The sequence below is a fragment of the Aptenodytes forsteri genome, unplaced genomic scaffold (assembly GCF_000699145.1).
Source record: "Aptenodytes forsteri isolate BGI_AS27 unplaced genomic scaffold, ASM69914v1 Scaffold418, whole genome shotgun sequence".
NCBI lineage: Eukaryota > Metazoa > Chordata > Aves > Sphenisciformes > Spheniscidae > Aptenodytes > Aptenodytes forsteri.
The window spans coordinates 596,923-616,246 of NW_008795245.1; the positions used below are offsets into that span (position 1 = coordinate 596,923).

General features: G+C 42.9%; 1 long non-coding RNA gene across 1 annotated transcript; it reads left to right on the plus strand.

Moving 5' to 3' along the window:
• The first annotated feature begins 3,232 nt into the window (after positions 1-3,232).
• LOC103898486 lies at positions 3,233-5,799 on the plus strand. Its single transcript, XR_657552.2, has 3 exons — positions 3,233-3,355; positions 5,384-5,480; positions 5,569-5,799. It is a non-coding gene; the product is annotated as an uncharacterized LOC103898486 (long non-coding RNA).
• The last annotated feature ends 13,525 nt before the right edge of the window (positions 5,800-19,324 follow it).

Genomic DNA, 19,324 nt, shown 5'->3' on the forward strand with positions numbered 1-19,324 from the left:
CCAAGCTCCTCCACCTCCCCTTCCACTTTGGGCCAGCACATTTCCTGCGGTGGGAACAGGACCATGTACTGAGACCGCACTAGAGCACACCGGCTCTGCAGCCCCCTCGACGTGAAGAAAACAGCCCCCCCAAAAGAGGGAGCCAACCGCTGGTGCTGCGCTAATGAAGGGCTGTGGCTGATATAATTGTAATGCTTAAATAAAAGCACAAAAGGTATGCAACCATGTGCCCAAGGGAACAGAGTTGCTTTATAGAAATAAAGGAAGGGAGGAGATGAAGAGGTGAGACAGTCTCTCATTACCAGACATGACTTCACCTATAGGCCTTCCTCTTGCCTCACAGCAATGACACTGGCTTTCTTTCACAGCAATTCATGCATTTCAAAGGGCCAAGAGCATAAAAGGAATCTAAAAATAGGTTAAAGCCTGAAACCAAAGAGCAGCTGTTTCATTAGCAACAAGAGAAGCAGAAGGGGAAAGAATTGCAGGACAGAGCTCCCTAAGTGTGCCAAACATACAAATGTATTTTATGCTATCTTACGGAAATCCTTCTGGTATCTGGACACATTTCAGATGTGCAGTAACCGATATAGCTAGGACCCACCGTGTGTGTGCTCTTCTCTCCTTATGCTGAGGAAGATTACTGGGAATCAGGGTCCCGGGACACAGACACATACCAGCACTCCGTATCAGACATGCTACAGGATCATCTTGCACTGGAAGCTTGCAGAAGCTCAGGTCACCTGTTGGGGAAAGATCCTGGTGGAAAAGAGACAGAGCCTACTGGGAGTTGCATCATTGCTGTGCTCTGACACGACAGCTGGACGCGCACTCTGAACTCAGGTTTATAAAGTTGCACAAGGTGGATTCTCTGCATCCTACACATCCTTGGACATCTGATAGATGTAGAGAAGAAATCCTTTCCATGCAGATCAATGTCACCCTTTATGCAAAGACTCTGCAATTAATCAAAATGCTGATCCCAACCTTGAAAGAGCCTGTGCAGGCCAAGTTCTTCAGCTATCTTGGAATGACGGCCTGAAAACAGAACACAAATGGTGAGCAGAACAAAGCGGGATTCAGTGTGCTCAGTCCAGCCAGGATTCACTGTGTTAGCTGGGAAGAGAGCAGGTGGAAACCCATCCTGTGTGTGCGTGAGTACACAGATATTCCAGTTTAGAGCAGGTATTGGATTCAATAAGACTGAGTTTAGGGATGACGGCTCTCAGAGCTCATGATTATACCATCAGTAGACAGCTGGTATGCACACACAGGCCAGGAATGAGATTAAAAAAAAATATCAAGCAGAGTTTTAGGCCACTGACAACTATATGATGTAAGAAGGGATGAAACAAGTTGAAGCTAAATCCTTCAGATTACAGAGCAAGGGAAGGAAGAGATGCACCAACATTCAGGCTACAAGCAAGGCTTGGAAATGAGAAGTTCAATCCTAGTTCTATTAGGCACCCGAATGTATCAAGAATGCCTCATTCCTCAGTCTCCGTATAACCCACCTCTAGGGCCAGCTCGCCCTGAGACCGTCATAATGGAAACCACCACTGGGTGAGCCTGCACTGTTCGGCCACCTGATTGTTTCGGTGATTTGTGAGGCAGGGTATGGGCAGCCAGCAGCCACCCATGGTTCATGGCCTGTGGTATCATCAAGGAGCTTGTGCGGTTCCCCACGTAGCCAGAGGCTCAGAGATGTGCTATGTATGAATTCTGCCCACATGGAAAACATCATGGTCCCATGTCAGCTTCAGAAAAATGATGCCCTTATTTGTATGAATAGGCAGAGAGCGCATGCTACGGTGTGTAAGACATATCAGTGTCTTACACATACAAGATGATGGTGTGTGAGACATACCAGTCTTTCATCGTCTTTGTACTTCATTCCTATGGATATGCTTTCCCGCCTACGCCTGGTCCCAGGCTGGTCCCTGCACATGGATCACCACTGGGGAATTCCTGCTGTTTTCATTGCCTTAGAAACGTTCGGCATGACCCAGCCTTCCCTCCTGCTGCCTCTTCCAGCCCACAGCAAGCTCTGCGTACGGTGCAGGAGGCAGAAGAGGGTGTGGACACGTGTGGGGGCGTGTTCTTGCAGGTCTCGCAGTGGCTGCACTATTGAGGTGTAGCTGATATTCCTGCCTCTATGCCAGAGAGCCTCTTTGCTTAGTTTCAGCAAAAGGTAAGGAAGATCAGCAGCCTCGGAGGAGCTAAAGAGAATTGACAGGTTTGGCTGTACCAGGAAGGGTCAAGACAGAGAGCCATAAGGAAAAGGAGGGCAGGGATAGGACGAGAGAGAGAGGGAGGAATTTGTCAACAGAAAAGCAGATGTTTGAGAGGGAAGACAACTAAAAATCCGTTTCTTTTTCCAACTGGATGGAGGTTGTACAGATGCAGACTGCGTTGCTCCTAGAATAGGACCAACAATACTTTTGACAGTACAAAATGACCACAGCCAGCTCAAGCGTTTGGCTGCCAAAGTCACACCTGAAGAGATGCTGCTATCTGGGAAAAGCAAAGCAAAAGACAGCTTTCTGCGCTGCGCCTCTCTCGCTGTTTGCCTCGGCTTTAGCCTTGGAAGATACCTGGTGCTTTAAAGACCCTGGCAGACAGGGGTAGAACTGATCCGAATAAATGAATTAAGAGGTCCACATCTGAGCTACTCAGATTAGACTTTCTTTAAAGTTAATGGACATTGTACAATTCATCATGCACTAAAATAGAGAGCTAAAATAGGACAGGCGAGTCATGCCTAAAAATACCTAATCACCTCCATTAACTAATAAGGGAAGCCTAGAGTGCCCAGTTCAGCTGCAGATGTATATACATCGCAGGTTTCTGAGGTGGTGAGAAGTCAATCCCACCCCAGGTTCCTCTCAGTCACTCTCAGTAGCAGGAACAAACCCTTCTTCTCCAACACTGCCTGCAGATCAGCAGGGACAAATACTTGTGCTATGCTTTGCTGCCTTTCTCTGGCTGCCTCCCTCCCCCAGACACTTGAGTGCAAAGCCCAGGAACGTGCCAGTCAAGGCTGAGATCCACAGCACAGCTCCTTTCTCTTTTAAGGTATGTTTGAGGTATATGCCACTCCTGGAGATCAGAGGTACTAAAAACCGAGGCTTTCAGCCCTGGCTCTGTATCCACCACACCGCAGAAGAGCTAAACGCCATGTGTCAGATGAGTGGGATAAATCCCTCCCCCTCCTGCCGCAGCGGGCAGCCGCCCTGCCGTTAATCAAGGATCAGCCCCGCAGTCAGCTCCTGGGGCTAACGCTTTAATGTGATCCGGCGAAGCAGGGGAGAGGAGCGGTAGCGAGAGAGACGGTTGCCTTGTGATTATCTTCAAGGTAGGCGGGGACGAAAAAAGAGGGTGCTGGTGTGTCAGGCCAGGAGGGTTTAAAGACAAAACTGCCTGGCCGTGGCCTGCAGGGATCATTATTGGCAGGAAAGTCACCTTTGGGGCTGAGAATCACATAGTGCTCTTGGAAAGAAAAGCTCTTATAACTGAGAAGAAAAGGCTTTCCCTCGCATGGCCTGACGGTATCAGTGGGCAGAGCTGCATGTATTTGAAAGCTTCATTTATCCGCGTTGTTAGTATCACCTCCAGAGAGGCTGCGGTGGGGGACAGAATTTGCTACGTGTGGCAGAGCTGCCAGGAAAGGATGGGAAAATGGTTTGGGCAGCACAGCCCAACCCAGAAACCATACCTGACTTCTGTGTCAATTCCAGAAATAACGGGGGTTTTTTTCCATCAAATCTTCTTCTCGCATCCCTCTAATATCACAGCATATTTCTCATGATCAGTGCTCCTCCATGACTACGCTTTCCTTCCCAGCACTCCTAGACAACTGGCTGTCAGGGAACATATACGGCTATTGACTGTTAGCCTGCCTTCCTGCCCACAGTTCCCTGCTCCCAGCCTGCGGACCATTCCTATCGCCTGAGATAACCCTTCGCAGAGCATCTCCCAGCATAGTGCTGAACTCACTGTAGTAAATCCTGATGCTGGCCAGCAGTCCTCTGCTAGCATGCGGGAACGAAGGAACTGCGGGCATGATCGCAGATATTTCCACTTTTAAGTACCTGTTTGTACATATACTTAATATAAAGAATTTAGTCAAAGCTACTTTGGAGTTATCAATAACTTACTGTTGCAAAAATGGATGCCTTTTGGGTGACTATCCCAATGAGGGCTGTGCAGATTCTTGGTAATTAGCCCTACAAATACCATGATTAAACTTTAAACTAATATAAAGAAAATGTGCAACCGAGCATGCTAATAATAGCACCATCAGTTTCTTATACTGAATGTCTCCATAAAGATATTCTTTATAATACCTTTGGCACAACTGGGACCTTGCATATTTAAATTTGATTTCACTTTCATACAACTCTAAGCATAACTGGAGATTTCTAATTAGTTACAATTATTCTTTTCAGAAATGTGTTCTATTTAGTATAATCTTGTATTCATCTAGCCAAATGCCATATATATTTATTATTATTATCTCCTACTGATAGCTTTTTAACTGAGACATTTTGACCGAGATAAATAACTACATGCCTCCCAACCACAACTCTCTGTGTGGCATCTGCTTTGGGTGGCAAAATAATTTACTAAGTGAAAAATAGCAGTTTATGGAGATAAGATAATTTTCGATTCTACTATTTTGAGATAAAAATGCCAGCTGATTATCTTCTAAATCTAACATTTCCACATCCCACCCCACCAAAAGCTGCTAATAAAGTGGCCTCAAGAGAACTTCTGTTCTCATTAATGAAACTTCCTCACCTAATTGCGTTTCCCTTCTCCTAGAAGACAGCAGACAAGTAGGCTACAGTTTTCTCTCCATGGCTACAACGCCTGTCTGGGTGGCATGCCCATGAGCACTCCTCATGCCACTCAGTGGGACATGCAGGTATTGTGAGGCCAGTAACATCCATGCCCAAGCAGCCCACCCTGGTACCAGTAAAAGAGGTATATTGGCCTGTGTCGGTGCAATGCTCGGCGAGGTGCTCCCAAACACAACCTGCACCCGCGTGCTACCTGTGCTCCTGAAGCCATGTGGTGCCAATTACAAGAGCAACTAGGCAAAAAATACCTCTAGTACCTGCACAATTATGCCTCGAGCTGAAAAAGCCCAGATGCAGTCTCTCGCAGAGTTCACTCAAGCAAGAGGCAGAGGTTGAATTACCAGCTAAAATGGAAATAGACAAAAAGTGCTAAATTTGAGAACAAAACACCGGAACTTATTTACTTCCCGAGAAATTAATGAGCTCATAGGTTGCAAAGCAACTTAAATAAACATCTTTCCCTTATAAAATCTGGGGAATTACAGCAAGAGGAATTGACTTTATGCTTGTCTTCCCTCTAGTTCACTAAAGGTACCAATCTGGTGAAATATAGAAGGGAAATGGCAAGACAAACCTGCATCAGAATGAAAACAACACTAAATGAAGGAGTTGGAGCAGGTCAGGGAGCAGCGCATAACTTTACATATTATGTAAGTTATTTTGTCATAGAAACGCTTACCAATTTTTTCGTGCTTTATATTCACAGATGTAGGACACAGTATGCCTTTGGAGGTGATTCTATCACACACGAGGCTTTGAAAAGATCCACCAGCAAGTTAAAAGTAATTGAATTTAGAAAAGCATTTGTACTTACCAAATATACTGCAGGGTCTCAATGCTTTCTAGGTCAATGCTGTATCCGACTTAGTTTGCAGTTTTCTCAACACCAAGCATTCAGAAATCCTAAATATAACGCCAACATCATGTTACTTAAATAAATAATGAAATCAATTTTATTTACTTGCAGATTTTTACGCATACAGGTTGTTTATTCTCCATGCTTCCCACATTTTTTTTCTGGACAGGAGCGTTAGAAATTTACTTGGGGGTAGGGGCGAAAGAAGCTGAAGTTTTAGGTTACTGTGTTTCAGCTGGGACATCAAGAAGCATACCAAGCCCTTCCCCCAGCATTTTTAGGTTAATGATACAACCACAGAAATTGACAATAATTTGAAAATTACCAATTAAATTGGGGTTTGTAGGCTTAGTCTCAGACTCAATCTCTTTTGTCAAGAAATATACTTGACAAAATTGGTTTAAACAATTCAGAAAGTTAAAATATTGAAATTTAGTGTCTACCGTGATACTTCTGGATGCACACACTTGAAAGACAACCCCCTGATGGTATGAAAATTATTTTGGTACCAGAAATTACTGGTTTATGGAATATAGCAGAATCCAGCCCACAATTTTTAATATGCCGATGTCAAATATAATAGATTAAACAAGAGGTTTCATGTTCGGCATATAAAGCTCTTTATTCTAGGTCACTGACAGTAACCCTCCGTCGTAAAGCAGTAATGAGCTTTATAGTTTCATTAAAATATTACTTCTCCTTTTGTGTATTAAGGATGATTCCTTATCCTTTTCTCTTTATCTGTTTGTATTTGGTGCAGCTATTTCATTATTGATGTAAAGAAGCAATTCAAAATTTAATGATTAATTTTCATTTAAATCTTTCTTGTCTAAATAATTGATGGGAAAGATGAGCGTAGGCATTTGGAGTCAGCGGTTGTTATTCCTTCTGCCTTTTCTTTTCTTTGTAGCAGTACTCTCTGTCCAGCCCCCTAGAGAACACACCTTTTCGGGGAGATGGCTTGAATTCCCCAGCCTTGTATCATTCCAGATGGGGAATTATCTGAATACAAATCTCTGCTCTGTCCTCCAAAATCTATACATTCATCCTGCCTCCCATATGGTTAAGTACCTGATTTTGCATAAAGTCCTCAATCTTCTGCATCATGAGGAGCCTGGAAAGCCACAGACAGCTGATCCTGCAGCTGGCCTGTTTGTCCAAATGCCTGTCTAAAAATGCTCAAATTTAGTAAACTAGGCAAAAGGCCAGGCAGCAAAATGCTATTGCCCCACAGCATAATCTGTGCTTGACACTCGGGATTGAGTCGTGCTCTGCTCCTTTGCAAGGATCTTCCTCTGCTGGGTTCGTGGACGTTGTTTCTGGAGATCCCAAACTACTATCATAGCACTGAAAACTAGTCCATCTTCGTCCAAACTCTTCCAACCCTGCTTTTCATTATTCAGTAATTCATATTTACATATGTGACCCAAGCCTGTAAGTAAATCTCTGATGGTCCCTTAAACCCCAAGGTAGAAACTATCTGGATCTACCAGGGCACCTCCTGGGAGAGGAACAGAGTCTCTTCCACCGTTTTAATACAGCTTGCATTATATGATTTTCACGGCAATTAATAAACTCATAGAATGACCTTCTTTCATAATGTTTAAGTTTAAAATTCCATTACAATCTGAAGAAAATACTCTGGACTAGAAAACAGGCTATTCTGAGGAAGATAAATTAGCGGCTTCCTCCTACTCTGCCCTGCTAACATTTTAACGTACAAGTATTTTCTTTAAAAGTTAACTAGAATTGTAAGTTGTAACAGGGAATAAATGTTATAAAGATAGAAATCTCTGCTGCCATTTACATGACAAGTTAAAAAAAGTAACCATCTTTTCATGCTTGGGGGCATTTTACCCTCAGAAGTTACTTTTTAGTCTGATTTAAATCCAATTAAGTCTGAACATCTAAAATGAAGAACAAGTCTTTGAATTTATGTATAACTGATTTAACTAATCACTGTCTTACTGCAGAGCTACTAAGCAAACAAACTATGAAAAATAAATGTGAAATTAGATCCAAATCACAGACAGCCTTGATTTTGGTTTTAAAATAAATAAATAATCATTCTGCACAAAGCACGGGCCTCTGTTTGCCACCAGCAAGTCAAAGCTGCAATTATTAGGTTTAAAAACTAATGGTGAAAAATGATTTTATAGTTCAAAAAAGGCACTGCATTTTTTTACCTTCACATTTAGGACAGAAAGCACTTGTGTTCCTTGACAAACCCTCCTCCAGACAGACTGGGGACACTGCAGCAACTGGGGAAGCCCTGCTGCTTCAACAGCTCTACCCCGATTTCGGCTGGCCATGCATTTAGCACTTGGCTTCTTCAATTTCTTACACCGTCTTTAACCAAGCGTGCTGAGACCTTGCTGGCCGGTTGCTCCCAGCCATGATGCCAGCCTGGGAGGTGTCCCGCCATCCATCGTACTCTCCTTACCTCCCCCGAAGGAGGGGACGGGCATCGGAGCCCGCTGGATACACAGCTCTGACATGATGGGCATCCACATGCCCCGTGGGCTCCCTGACCCACACACCAGTATCACCCAACACCCGAGCAAGACGTCTCATCGCTGAGCCCTCTCCTGAACAGGCTGCAAGCGCTGCAGAGGGGGTTCATTAGGAAGGGGACTTTGAAGGACAGGTAGGAAGCACTACCCTTTCATCTTTCTGTTGCTCTCTTAGTTTCTGTTCTTCCTCATTTGCCAGCACTGACACTGAATGCTAATCAGATCTGGCATTAGCCAGCCTCAGGCTGCCATTTCCAAGTAATTAGTCCAGGTATCCCACACTTTCCTCTGACTTCCTCATATATCAAGCAACTTTGGTAATCCATGGATATTTCAGAAGCACGTCTGAGACCTGGAAATCTCAGTTCCTGCCACATCTTATCTGTAAGTTGAAGAAAGAGTGCATTACTGTCATCACAACTGTAGCACGCTGCATGTTACAGAATATCATAATTGTATAACTACAGGATAGCGGAATAACTTTTAAAGCTCCCTGTCATAAAATACCTTCCATTAAAGTTGCTGTCTGCTTCGTATGTGGAAACCGCTATCTCATCAGTGAGATGACACTGGAATACTGCCAGACACCGTGTGGCTCAACGCCTGATAAAGCAGCTTTCTCACTGTGGATCGCAAGCTCCATAGCTGCAGGCTGAGCTCCTCCCAAACTGGTTAGTACAAATTAACGTGCGCATCCAGCTTCCTCGAAGGAATTTCGCTGACATTTTTCCTTCCCCTCTCACAGGCATGCTCCCATACATTGGAACTGGGCTCCTGGAGGTTGCATCTGGAAAAGCACTACGCAGAAGCAGCTCATTCCTGAAATACCTATCGGCTGCCTATCATAGTTCATATCCAGCTGCAAATGCTGCATGCAACAGCTCGGAACCCCTGCAGCTATTCAGCCCGGGCAGTAAGAGCGAAGATGGCAAGCCCAAAATGACAGCTCTTAACTCATTGCCTCATTCCTTTCCATGAAATAAATTTTCTTCTTCTCCTCTTTTGAACTATGTAACAGATTACAAAGCTTTCAGAGGGCAAAAAGTGGGAAATCTCACATGTGTGCCTTGGAGATATGTCTTAGGTGTACATACGGGGAAAGAAACTTACTCAGATTATTTCTTAAACCCCGGCACAATTCTGTGCATCCAGCTTGGTGCAGTGGCAACAGGCAGCAGGCAGCTTGTGCTGTGATTTGCCAGTGATTTTTCTCAAGGTTTAAGGGAAAGGATTACTCAGATAGAGGTCATCTTAATTTTTTTATGATACTTGTTTTGGTAATCCAAAGTTTACCACAGGTTAAAAAAAAAAAAAAACCTTCCAGAATTTTTAAGCCACTTGAAGATTCTCCCATTCAGTCCATAACATATAAATGTTCCAATTTCTCATCTTGTTTGCAATCCCTACCTAATAACCCTTGGCACATGAAGAGGATTAAGCAACAGGATGATTTTTACAAATCATATCATACTTGCCAAGCATTAACTGAATGCCATTAAAGGTCCAAGCATCTGAGTTGGAATTGCAGGTATTTCCCTTCCTCCGTAAACAGCACCGAGGAGCCCACAGGCAACAGCAGAAATGCAAGAGGCCGATATGCAAAGAAACCCCAGGTTAGTTCCCGAAGTTTGTCAGAGCTGGTTTTTAGTCCTGGACCTCTCCATCACAGGAATCAACCAGCCGTATGAAATTGGATTCCTAAATTGCCATGGTGCACTGTAAGCTGCTCCAGTATTGCCGTTTTACCTGGTATCTTTAGGTATATTATATTCCAGTTAGCCCAGGTGTCATGAGGGAACACATTTCTGTCCTCCTTTCCTTTAAGGTTGATATATCGGGAGATTTTTTTCTGGGTAATTTTTTCCCTTAAATATTGACAGCCAGGCAAATTGAAAGAAAAACGTACCATCGAGAGATTTGAACCATTTCCCCTCTGTTCTGGAAAAAGGTGAGTTAGTTAAAAGGTAATAAAAAGTGATGGATTTGTGGGAGATCAAAATTAGCTATGATATATTTTAAAGCACTTTTGATATATTTATTAAAAGTCAAGATGTGCTTCAAAAGAAATCCCAGTGCACTTTCAAAAAATTGCATGGCTTAAAAAGATGCACTTAAGAAATGAATCAACACTTTTTTTAAAAAATTGCATGGAAATTTATCAGTGTGGTACCAGTAGTAGAGAAGGTTTTGCTGCAGCATTCTAATTAGCACAACCAGATCTTCTATAAACTTGAGCACTCCAGATTTACAACAATAAGGAGAGATGGGTTTATGCACAAAGCATTTTTACAGTATTTATGATGGAACAGTTTTCCCCTCACCTGCCTATACTGCAGTCATTGTAGGAAAGGCAAAGAAAGGAAAATAGGATGGACATTGCTGATGGCAATGCACCTTACTGATGAGGTGGCATTCATTAGCTTCCCCCGCATAACTGGATTTAGGTATGTCACCATTTTAAATACAGCATAAGCAGTCAATTAAGTTCTATTTCCCACTTATAAGCCCATAAAGAGAATAAAGGGAGCCAATGGCGGGGGCGAGGAGGGGCAGGGGAGCGAGGCGGGGAAGGAGGAAGGCACCGTTTAGGAATTGCTTGAGCCTGTATTTGATTAAGAAAAACAAGGTACGGCAATTCATACACACACAAACACGCTCCTATTATTCAAGGCTCAGCAAATCTCCCAGAGGACAGTTTAATGGCCACTATCTACCTTGACCAGATGAAGTCCCGTTTCTTAATCCCCAGCCCTCCTGAACTTTAACCCACCGCTGTTTAAATTTGTCATAAAATCTTTTATTTGCCTTGCCATGTTATTACCCAATCGGTAAGTATATTATGTCCTAATAACCTGTACGTGTTCACTTCGGCACGTGAGTAGAGGACAGGTTACCGTGCCTTCCTGAGCTAGCTGTAAGTAAAACCACCATATTTAAAAACTAGAGAAGAAACCGTACAGCAAGATCAAAAGACCCTGGTCCTCATCCTAGATTAATATAGTGAAAAGACAGGTCCTTTCTTCTTTTGCAAACACAATTTTTTTCTCTTTTCCCCACTATTTACTCAGTGCCACGTTAACCCTTTCAATGCCTGTACCAGGCAGAACAAGCCATCTACCTCTCGGACCTAGGAGCCACATCTGGGGATGCCTTGCAGGGGCTTCGCAGGCTGGGGCGGCGGGGAAAGCCGGGCAGAGGTACCGACGGACCCAGTTCTCTGGCTACCGAACCACCACCAACCTACCAGACCGCACTGCTCCCCGGACCATACCGCAGCCCCCAGGAACGTGCATTGGGATAACACCGTGCAACAAATCAACTCACAGGCTGGATCAGCATCCAGCAAGTTTGAGAAACTAACCTGCAAGAGAGGAAATGATCAAAAACTGAATTAAATTGATAGCGAAAAACCTATTAGCGTTCCCATGTCCGCTGCACACTTTGGGTGCATAACTCATGGCAGGACTCGCAAGAAGTCTGTTTTCTTAGAAGAACAACAGCTTGAGTGAAAAGAACCTTGGTAAGAGATAATGGTCTCCCTTCCCCCAACCTGAACTAAGCAGCTATTAACAGCTACCAGAATGCAAGAGGCAAAATATTTACTGCATGTTTATTTAAACATGCTACGCAGTCACCTTGAATTATAATATCACTCCTGCTTCTAGCTGCATTTTTAACCTTCTAGAATTTTCTTTTCCTCAAGCCGAGAGAATAAATTAGGCAGGGAAACAATACTGAACCTAATACTCCACTGTATGCTCAGTGGCTGCTAAAAATCCTGTGACCTCTTGAGTTCTACTAAAATAGAACATATTTAGTATTTTGCTGAACTAACTGTATGTATTGCAAGTAAATGGTAAAACAACAGGGTTCCGACTATGTCTGGTATTAGGAGAACTGTGAACTTTTGATTTGGAGTTTTTTGACAGAGGCAGAAGTTGTAAGTATCAGCAAGTGTTCTGCAGTGCTTCACTGATGTTCCCCCTGTGCAATTTGTTTACTGCTTCAAGATATTAGAGAGCCATATATTTTACTTTCCCTGCTAGTAGCCAATTTGCAAGAAAGCAAGTAATATAAAAATAGCTATTTACTCTGTAACAAGCAGTACAGTACATTGTCACTCGACATTGATGTTGTTAGAGGATAGCAAATCAATAATCAGTTCTTATTCAGTAACTTTGTAAACCATCTGCTTCTATCATTGCAAAGCATGCTCTGCTGCAGCAAAAGCCTTTACTGCCATACTAAGAAACAATTTCCTTTATAAAGTCTAAGACAATGTCGTATCAAAAGCTTTTTAATTGCCTTACCATTTAAATAATTGAAATGGTTAGGTTATACAGAAATTCTGCAGAAAGAGATAAATTGTAACTCCCTGTGAAAGTTCACTGTCATCAGAAAACATTTTGTTTACCTTTCAAACTCAGCGTTAATGATTGTATGATATATTACATTATTAGATCCTACATGGCAATTTTATTATTACCATTTATCATTGGTCGGAGCGGGCCCAAGACGTGCAGCTGAGAGCACCGCGCACTGATCTCGCTCCAAAGAGTTCCCTCTCTGCACAGCTCTGTCCAGAGGTGACTGCTAGCTCACCGCGTGCCTCAATTCAGGCATCCTTGTAGAGGCCCTCAAAGGTATCTACTGCTCTTCACTAATCATCTAGGGAGCTCAACACTCATTTTAAGGTACCGTTTCGTTAAATATCTAACATCTGAGAACAACTTGAGGAGAACTATAGTCACTGTAAAGTCTCAAGCATCCCATCGAATATTTAAGAAATTTTCTACCAGGGATGAACGTGGGGATGTGGGATGGGGCGGGCAGAACTGCAAGCAGAACTTAATTTGGAGGTTTACAAAGCTTCAAGCCTCCAGTAATCACTTTTAAGCTGCCAATAGAGTCATTGGTTTCCTCAGCGAGTTGACTGCTCATTAGAAAGAAATGAACAATGTAGAGACGCGGAATCCCAGGCCTGCTCTATTTTACTCACAGCCCTTTGCTTCAACAATAAATCTTGCTTTTACAACTCCAGCCAGGCAGCTAGGAAATGCCACGCTGCTGGCTGGCCGCTCTGCCTTCCCATCCCCCCTGCCCCGGCACCAGCCCCACTCTTACCACACTCATCCCAGGCAACTAAACCTCAGACTCCATTAATCTTATAAAACCAACAGAGTTTTTTCCCCCTTATCTTCTGTAAACAATTTTGCCCGCGCATCTAAATTAAAACACAGCAACACCTTGCTCCTGCCTCCTGCTCCCACCTGCACGGTGCAGCCGTGGAGGAGCAGAGGGCATCCACGGGCCGTGCCCACCCCCAGCGCATCCTCCCCAGTACGGGGAAGCCAGAGCTCCAAGACCCTCGGCTCCTGCTCTTGGACCTTCTCCCAGTGGCCAGGGTCAGTGGCCACTTGCTACAACCCAGCCACCAAGTGTTGTCAGGATTTATTTTTAAATAAAACCAAAGCACACAAGGTTGAAGCAGTTTCAAACCTTGAGTGCCCACATCCTAAAGACAAATAATAATTAAAAAAATCTAATAATCTTTTAGTGCATTGACTCCTTTGGACTACTTTTTTTGGTTTCCTTGGCTTAGGAGTCTTTCCTATAAATCACTTCCACATTTAGTGTCACCAGCTTCATGAATTCATTTGTCTTTGCTAAAAGCATCATTGCCTGTGTTTATACTACCTGGCTCTTCAACCCATGTGTTTCTCTTGCACACTCCTCTTGTAATTTCAACTGCCCAATGACGTCATATTTCCAACATTAAGTAATATTAGTTTGATTTGCTTGATTTCAGCTCCACTTTTCTCTCATGCAGAAAGCCAAAAGAATGTTTGTAATCTAAAATATTCAGTGATGTCCCATTACATACCTGATAACGGCTTTCCAGTCTGTGAACTGTTACATCTTCTTTGCGTCTGGTGCTAGCCTGAGCTTAATAAACCAGTTATTTTTGCTATAGGCAGTACTCTCATGTCATAAAAAATGCAGAAATCTCATTCTGGACTTACCGCTCACTTTGACATAATGCTTTATTTTCCTTTTGGTTCTCTGCTTTCCAGTTGCAAGTTTTGACATAATAATTCCTTCTGCCTCGATTACTGATCATCACCCCATATATAGAGAAAATTCCATTAACCAGGATCTTTTTTACTACACTACTCTGCAATCCTTTTGTCCACCTCTGAACTATCCTCATTCAAGCTCCCAACCCTCTTATTATTTTTAAGCTATCACAAATCATTTAGCCATTTTAAATTAAGACATAATCATCACACAAGCCAATCACATATGGTGGCTTTTTAAATTTAATGTTTTGCTGATCAATTTATTTCACTTTGATTACACTTGCTGAAAGGTACTTTTTGGATAGGATGTATTTTCTGAGTTGAAAATGTTTCTGCATGCACTTTTATGATATGCCATGGTGCACAGTTAGACCACACCATGACTTACTGGCACGGTGCTGGATGACTAGTTTTTCTGCATTAAAGCTAGGACTATGAATTTGGCACTGCTACTATACTATGGCATTCCCATTATGAACTAAAATTGCTAAATGTACACACTTTTGTATTTGCCCGCTCAGTGACAAAGATTTACTGTGTTTCTCCTTAGGCTCTCTTTCTTATTTTCTGGGGTTTTGGGGGAGGGTCTTCCCTCACAGGTTTGGGGTTTTTTTTTGCTTACACTTAGGCACAAGAATTGGTCACCTTTTGGCATAAATTCAGAGTAGAAACACTGAAAGTAGGTCAGCACAAGCACCATGTTTCACTCCTTTCCAAACATAGACCCGTCTCCAGCATCAGCTGCCTCCCAAAAGCTCTCAAACTCCCGTAAAGGGAGTTGGATATCTCTAGCCCGTTACTGTCAATGAAGGCTCAGATGCACATTCAGTCTTGGCACGTCGAGCTTGGCCTGTACCAGAAGCATCAATCTTTTAGACCAGCAATTGGACCGCGGCCCCTCCTGAAGTTGCCCAAACACTGCCTTCCTCGGAGGGCAGCTGGGCTCATGGATGCCCCAGCTCAGCCTGCCCCTGAAGCCCGGGGCTCGCTGCAGCCTGCCCTGCAGCCACGCAGGGAAAGGCACACGCCATACATCAGCTTGTTCTCCTGGCCTATCCCCTCACTACAGAAATTTTAGCTACTTGGGCATCTGCCCTTCTAGTGGCCTCTGTGGCCCGGGGCAGGCTGGAGTCTTACCAACAGTAATAATACAAGTTCAGCACTGAAACCCCCAGATCACTGAAAAATGTGTATTTTCAAAACACGTATTTTTCTGAAGCTTATCTCTTAATTTTAGCACAGCTGGGGTAAAGTTATTGAATATGTGGGACTGACATTTCTCATTGCTACCCTTGTAGTGGATCAACTCACCTAAAATAGATGGCATACATTTATTTTCGCTTGAAATAGCATTACTTACACCAGTCAAGCTTGCTCTGTAAATATTATCTCAAAGATTGACAAGTGACACCGAATGAGATGGCTACTCAGAGGTGAAAAGGTCATCAGGGATAATTTCTTTTTTCCCCAATTGTAGAGGATATACATGTGCACACCATAATCCCATATAGCTCACAATAATGCTTTAATTCGGGAAAATAAATAGCTTTGAACTTTCGCACTGAGCAATACTTAGACAATGAAAACCTTCAGCTTAATGCCTCTGAACTTTGCAGGCATACAGAACTGCGGCCAACATTCACGATTTACACCGTCCCGCATGTCCCTAAATACTTTCTGGTGATGCCCAAGTTTTGTTAAGGGTTGATGTGAGACTGCTATCAATTACAGGATCACCTATCCCCCCTTCTATGGGTCTATCGACTTGGCTTCAGATACAGCCACGTTCTTGGTTTAACAAATGCATTTTCAGAGACTGCTGAGGCAGTTCGGAGAACTCCAGGCAGAAAGGACGTGGAGCAGACCATGCTCAGGGACAGTCTAGAGTCATTCTTTCAAATGGCAGAGATATAGTTCCCTTGTTCCCCGAGAGAGTAAATATTTAAGTGAAAGTCATTAAAAAAAAATAAAGGGTGCTACGCCTGCAAGTTAGGTAACTGATTTGGTCTGACTTCCTTGAATAACAACTTTTTTTTTTGAGACTGAGCTCCAGACTACACATTCATTATAGCTATGACTAGTATAAAAAGAAGTGACATTTGAATGACAAAAAATCAGTTATGGTTCCAAATTTCCTTTTACTACAGGCATGAAAGCAAATATTGAATAAAGGGTGCTACACCTGCAAGTTAGGTAACTGATTTGGTCTGACTTCCTTGAATAACAACTTTTTTTTTTGAGACTGAGCTCCAGACTACACATTCATTATAGCTATGACTAGTATAAAAAGAAGTGACATTTGAATGACAAAAAATCAGTTATGGTTCCAAATTTCCTTTTACTACAGGCATGAAAGCAAATATTGCTTTTGCTTAGTTTTCATGTTACCTGCTCAGTCCCTGTTCAGGTTGTAGGACCGTAGTGACGGGAAGGCCTGAGAGATCAACAAAAGAATCAAGAAAAGTGAAGAATGAACTGTAAAGAAGAGAACAGTGACTTTTTGTTTTAAGTAAAATTAAAATACTTCCAAATTCAAAAGGCAAAGTAGTAATACCTGTTGACATCACTAATTAGCCCATTGAGGTAAGGATTGCTTTGTTATGCATTTAATTGCTTCCACCCTTTCCATCCAGTCCTAGATCCTCCACCCAGTCCTGGGAAGCTCCTCCTTAACCATCCCACACACTAAGAAAAGCAGAGCATTCCTGGCATTTCTGACATTTCCAAGGCACCAGCAGAAGACACCTTCCAAAGACTTCTTCCTGATTTTGGTGGAGGGTGGGGAGAGGGGGAGGAATCAAACTTATTGCTCTGCTTCACCGGTTAAGAAGAAACAACACGTAATTGCTGCCATACTGCTGCTAACAGCTTTATAAGGGTCTCCTCCAGACCCTCCAGCTCACTGACCACCGCAGCACTTCCCTCTCTGGTCCCAGCGCCTTGCACCCGCAGCACCTACCTCCTCCCACCACCGCACTTGCAGGTAGTGGTAGCTCATGCATAAGAGAAGAGCCAAAGCCGCAGTTAAATAGCATTTTGTCTCAGCAGCCCAAACGCTCTCCAAAGACTTGCTATGCTGTGCCAGTAGAAATAGAGAAAAATATGGCAAAAGCGCATTGCCCAGGTCCACACAAGAGATATTTGCTTCTGATTTTGAGAAAGTGCTGGTGGTGTTTCTGTGGTAATTTCTAACTACTTTTTTTGCATGAAAACCTGTTCATCGGGATGACTTCATACAGTAGTTACCTAGTTCTCAAAGCTGTCTTCTACCCGGCAAATCACAGAATAAATGTGTGTGGTGAACCAGTCAACTAATCAGCTAATGCTTTAATAAAAATGTGAGTAAATGGCCAAACCTGTGATCAGGCTGAAAAATCACGTCTACAGCTGCAAAGGTACTTTTAAAATACATATTCAGTTTTCCTTAACCCTTATCTTAACAGGTAAGAGTTTACCCTTAAAGTTATTGCTTACCTGACCATACTTCAGTGATTCTCTGACTCTAATGTCGTAGACATTGAGTAAAGAAATGCCTACTTTGAGTCTAGAGACACAACAGTAGCAAAGCCCGCACATTCTAGCACCCAGATGAGAATTTTGCATAATATCCAGGTAGGAAAACAAATCTGCATATTTAATACTGAAGTGAAAGGGAATCCATCAAAACTAGTATAAAGAAGCACTGGATTAAATCAAATACATTAGCAATTCTGGTGACAGAAAAAGTAGAGTTAATCAAACAGCAATAAATCAGCTGCATTATTAGAAAACAGGATTTTTCAACTCTGGTTTAATTTCATGATAAGCTCCCGGTCTCTGCTTTGTGTTTGAGCGATGATGTGATCTGCTGCAGAACCTGTAAGCTTCTCTTCACTGAAGTGCTTGGTGGATCTACGTGGGTACACACATAACCACGTAGGCATTCAATAATAAAGAGCTTTGGGATAGGTAAATATGTTACGGTGTACGGACGACATGACTAGTTGTTTGAAAGAAACTACAGAGCAGAGAATGGCAACCAAAAGCCACTGTCAGAGGGTTTGTGTATCTATTGCTGAATCCAGGGTAAATACGATCACAACCCTGTAAAACCTCTGGCTGTAGCCACCGTACCACCCAAACGCAGGTGAGCTGGCTAGGTAACTCAGTGCCTTTTCCCAAGGCGGTTTCTCCCCATCAGGATAGAGGCACGTACAAGAAAGAAGCTTGAATTGCTCCAGATCCTGTTGTAGCGACTTCAATCTCAATGAGAACGTGATAAGGCTTGCTTCCAAAACACCGCTCAATTCCAATCAAACCACTTAAATAAAACAATCTCATGTACAAATTTAGGAAGAAAAAGAATTCAAGTGTGAGGTACTGCTGAAGTAAAGATTTCGCTCCCAGCCAGAAATCCACTCATCAGAATTCAGCGCATCCCTCGCACTGCACAGCTGAAGTAGCAGGAAAGAATTTAAATGACACACGCACGGGTTTGGGGGCCTTTTTTTTTTTTTTCTTTTTTTTCTGACTGGCCATGATTTTTGACATTATGTGCCCATGCGTTGTGAATCTCCTGGAGATGGTTTCATTAAAAAAAAATGAACTTGACCCTTTATTATAGGCTTATTGATATACACCCTTCTCAGGTATACCTAAACCTGCTTATGTGGGACCGTTCACCGGCAGCTAGTAACAAGTAATAATCCTGTTAGCACCTCCAAGTAATATTTGCAGATTACAAGCAACACCAGCACTTCACTAACACCTCTCTGAGGTCAATGACCAGCTGAAACAGAATTATTGTTGATTTCTACCAGTAAGAGAGAAGAACTGAATATGAAGCATTCAGACACCCCAGGTTGGATTTTTTTTTTTTTTTTTATTTTAGATTTAGTGACCTATACTTTGGTACAATTCTCTTTGTCCGAATGGAATCAGTTCTGATCCCCAAGATTTCAGGAACTAAGTGAACCTGCTAGGCTATTTCAGCGAGTTTCCCTTGGCTGGGATGACAGCCCCGACTAGTCAGCA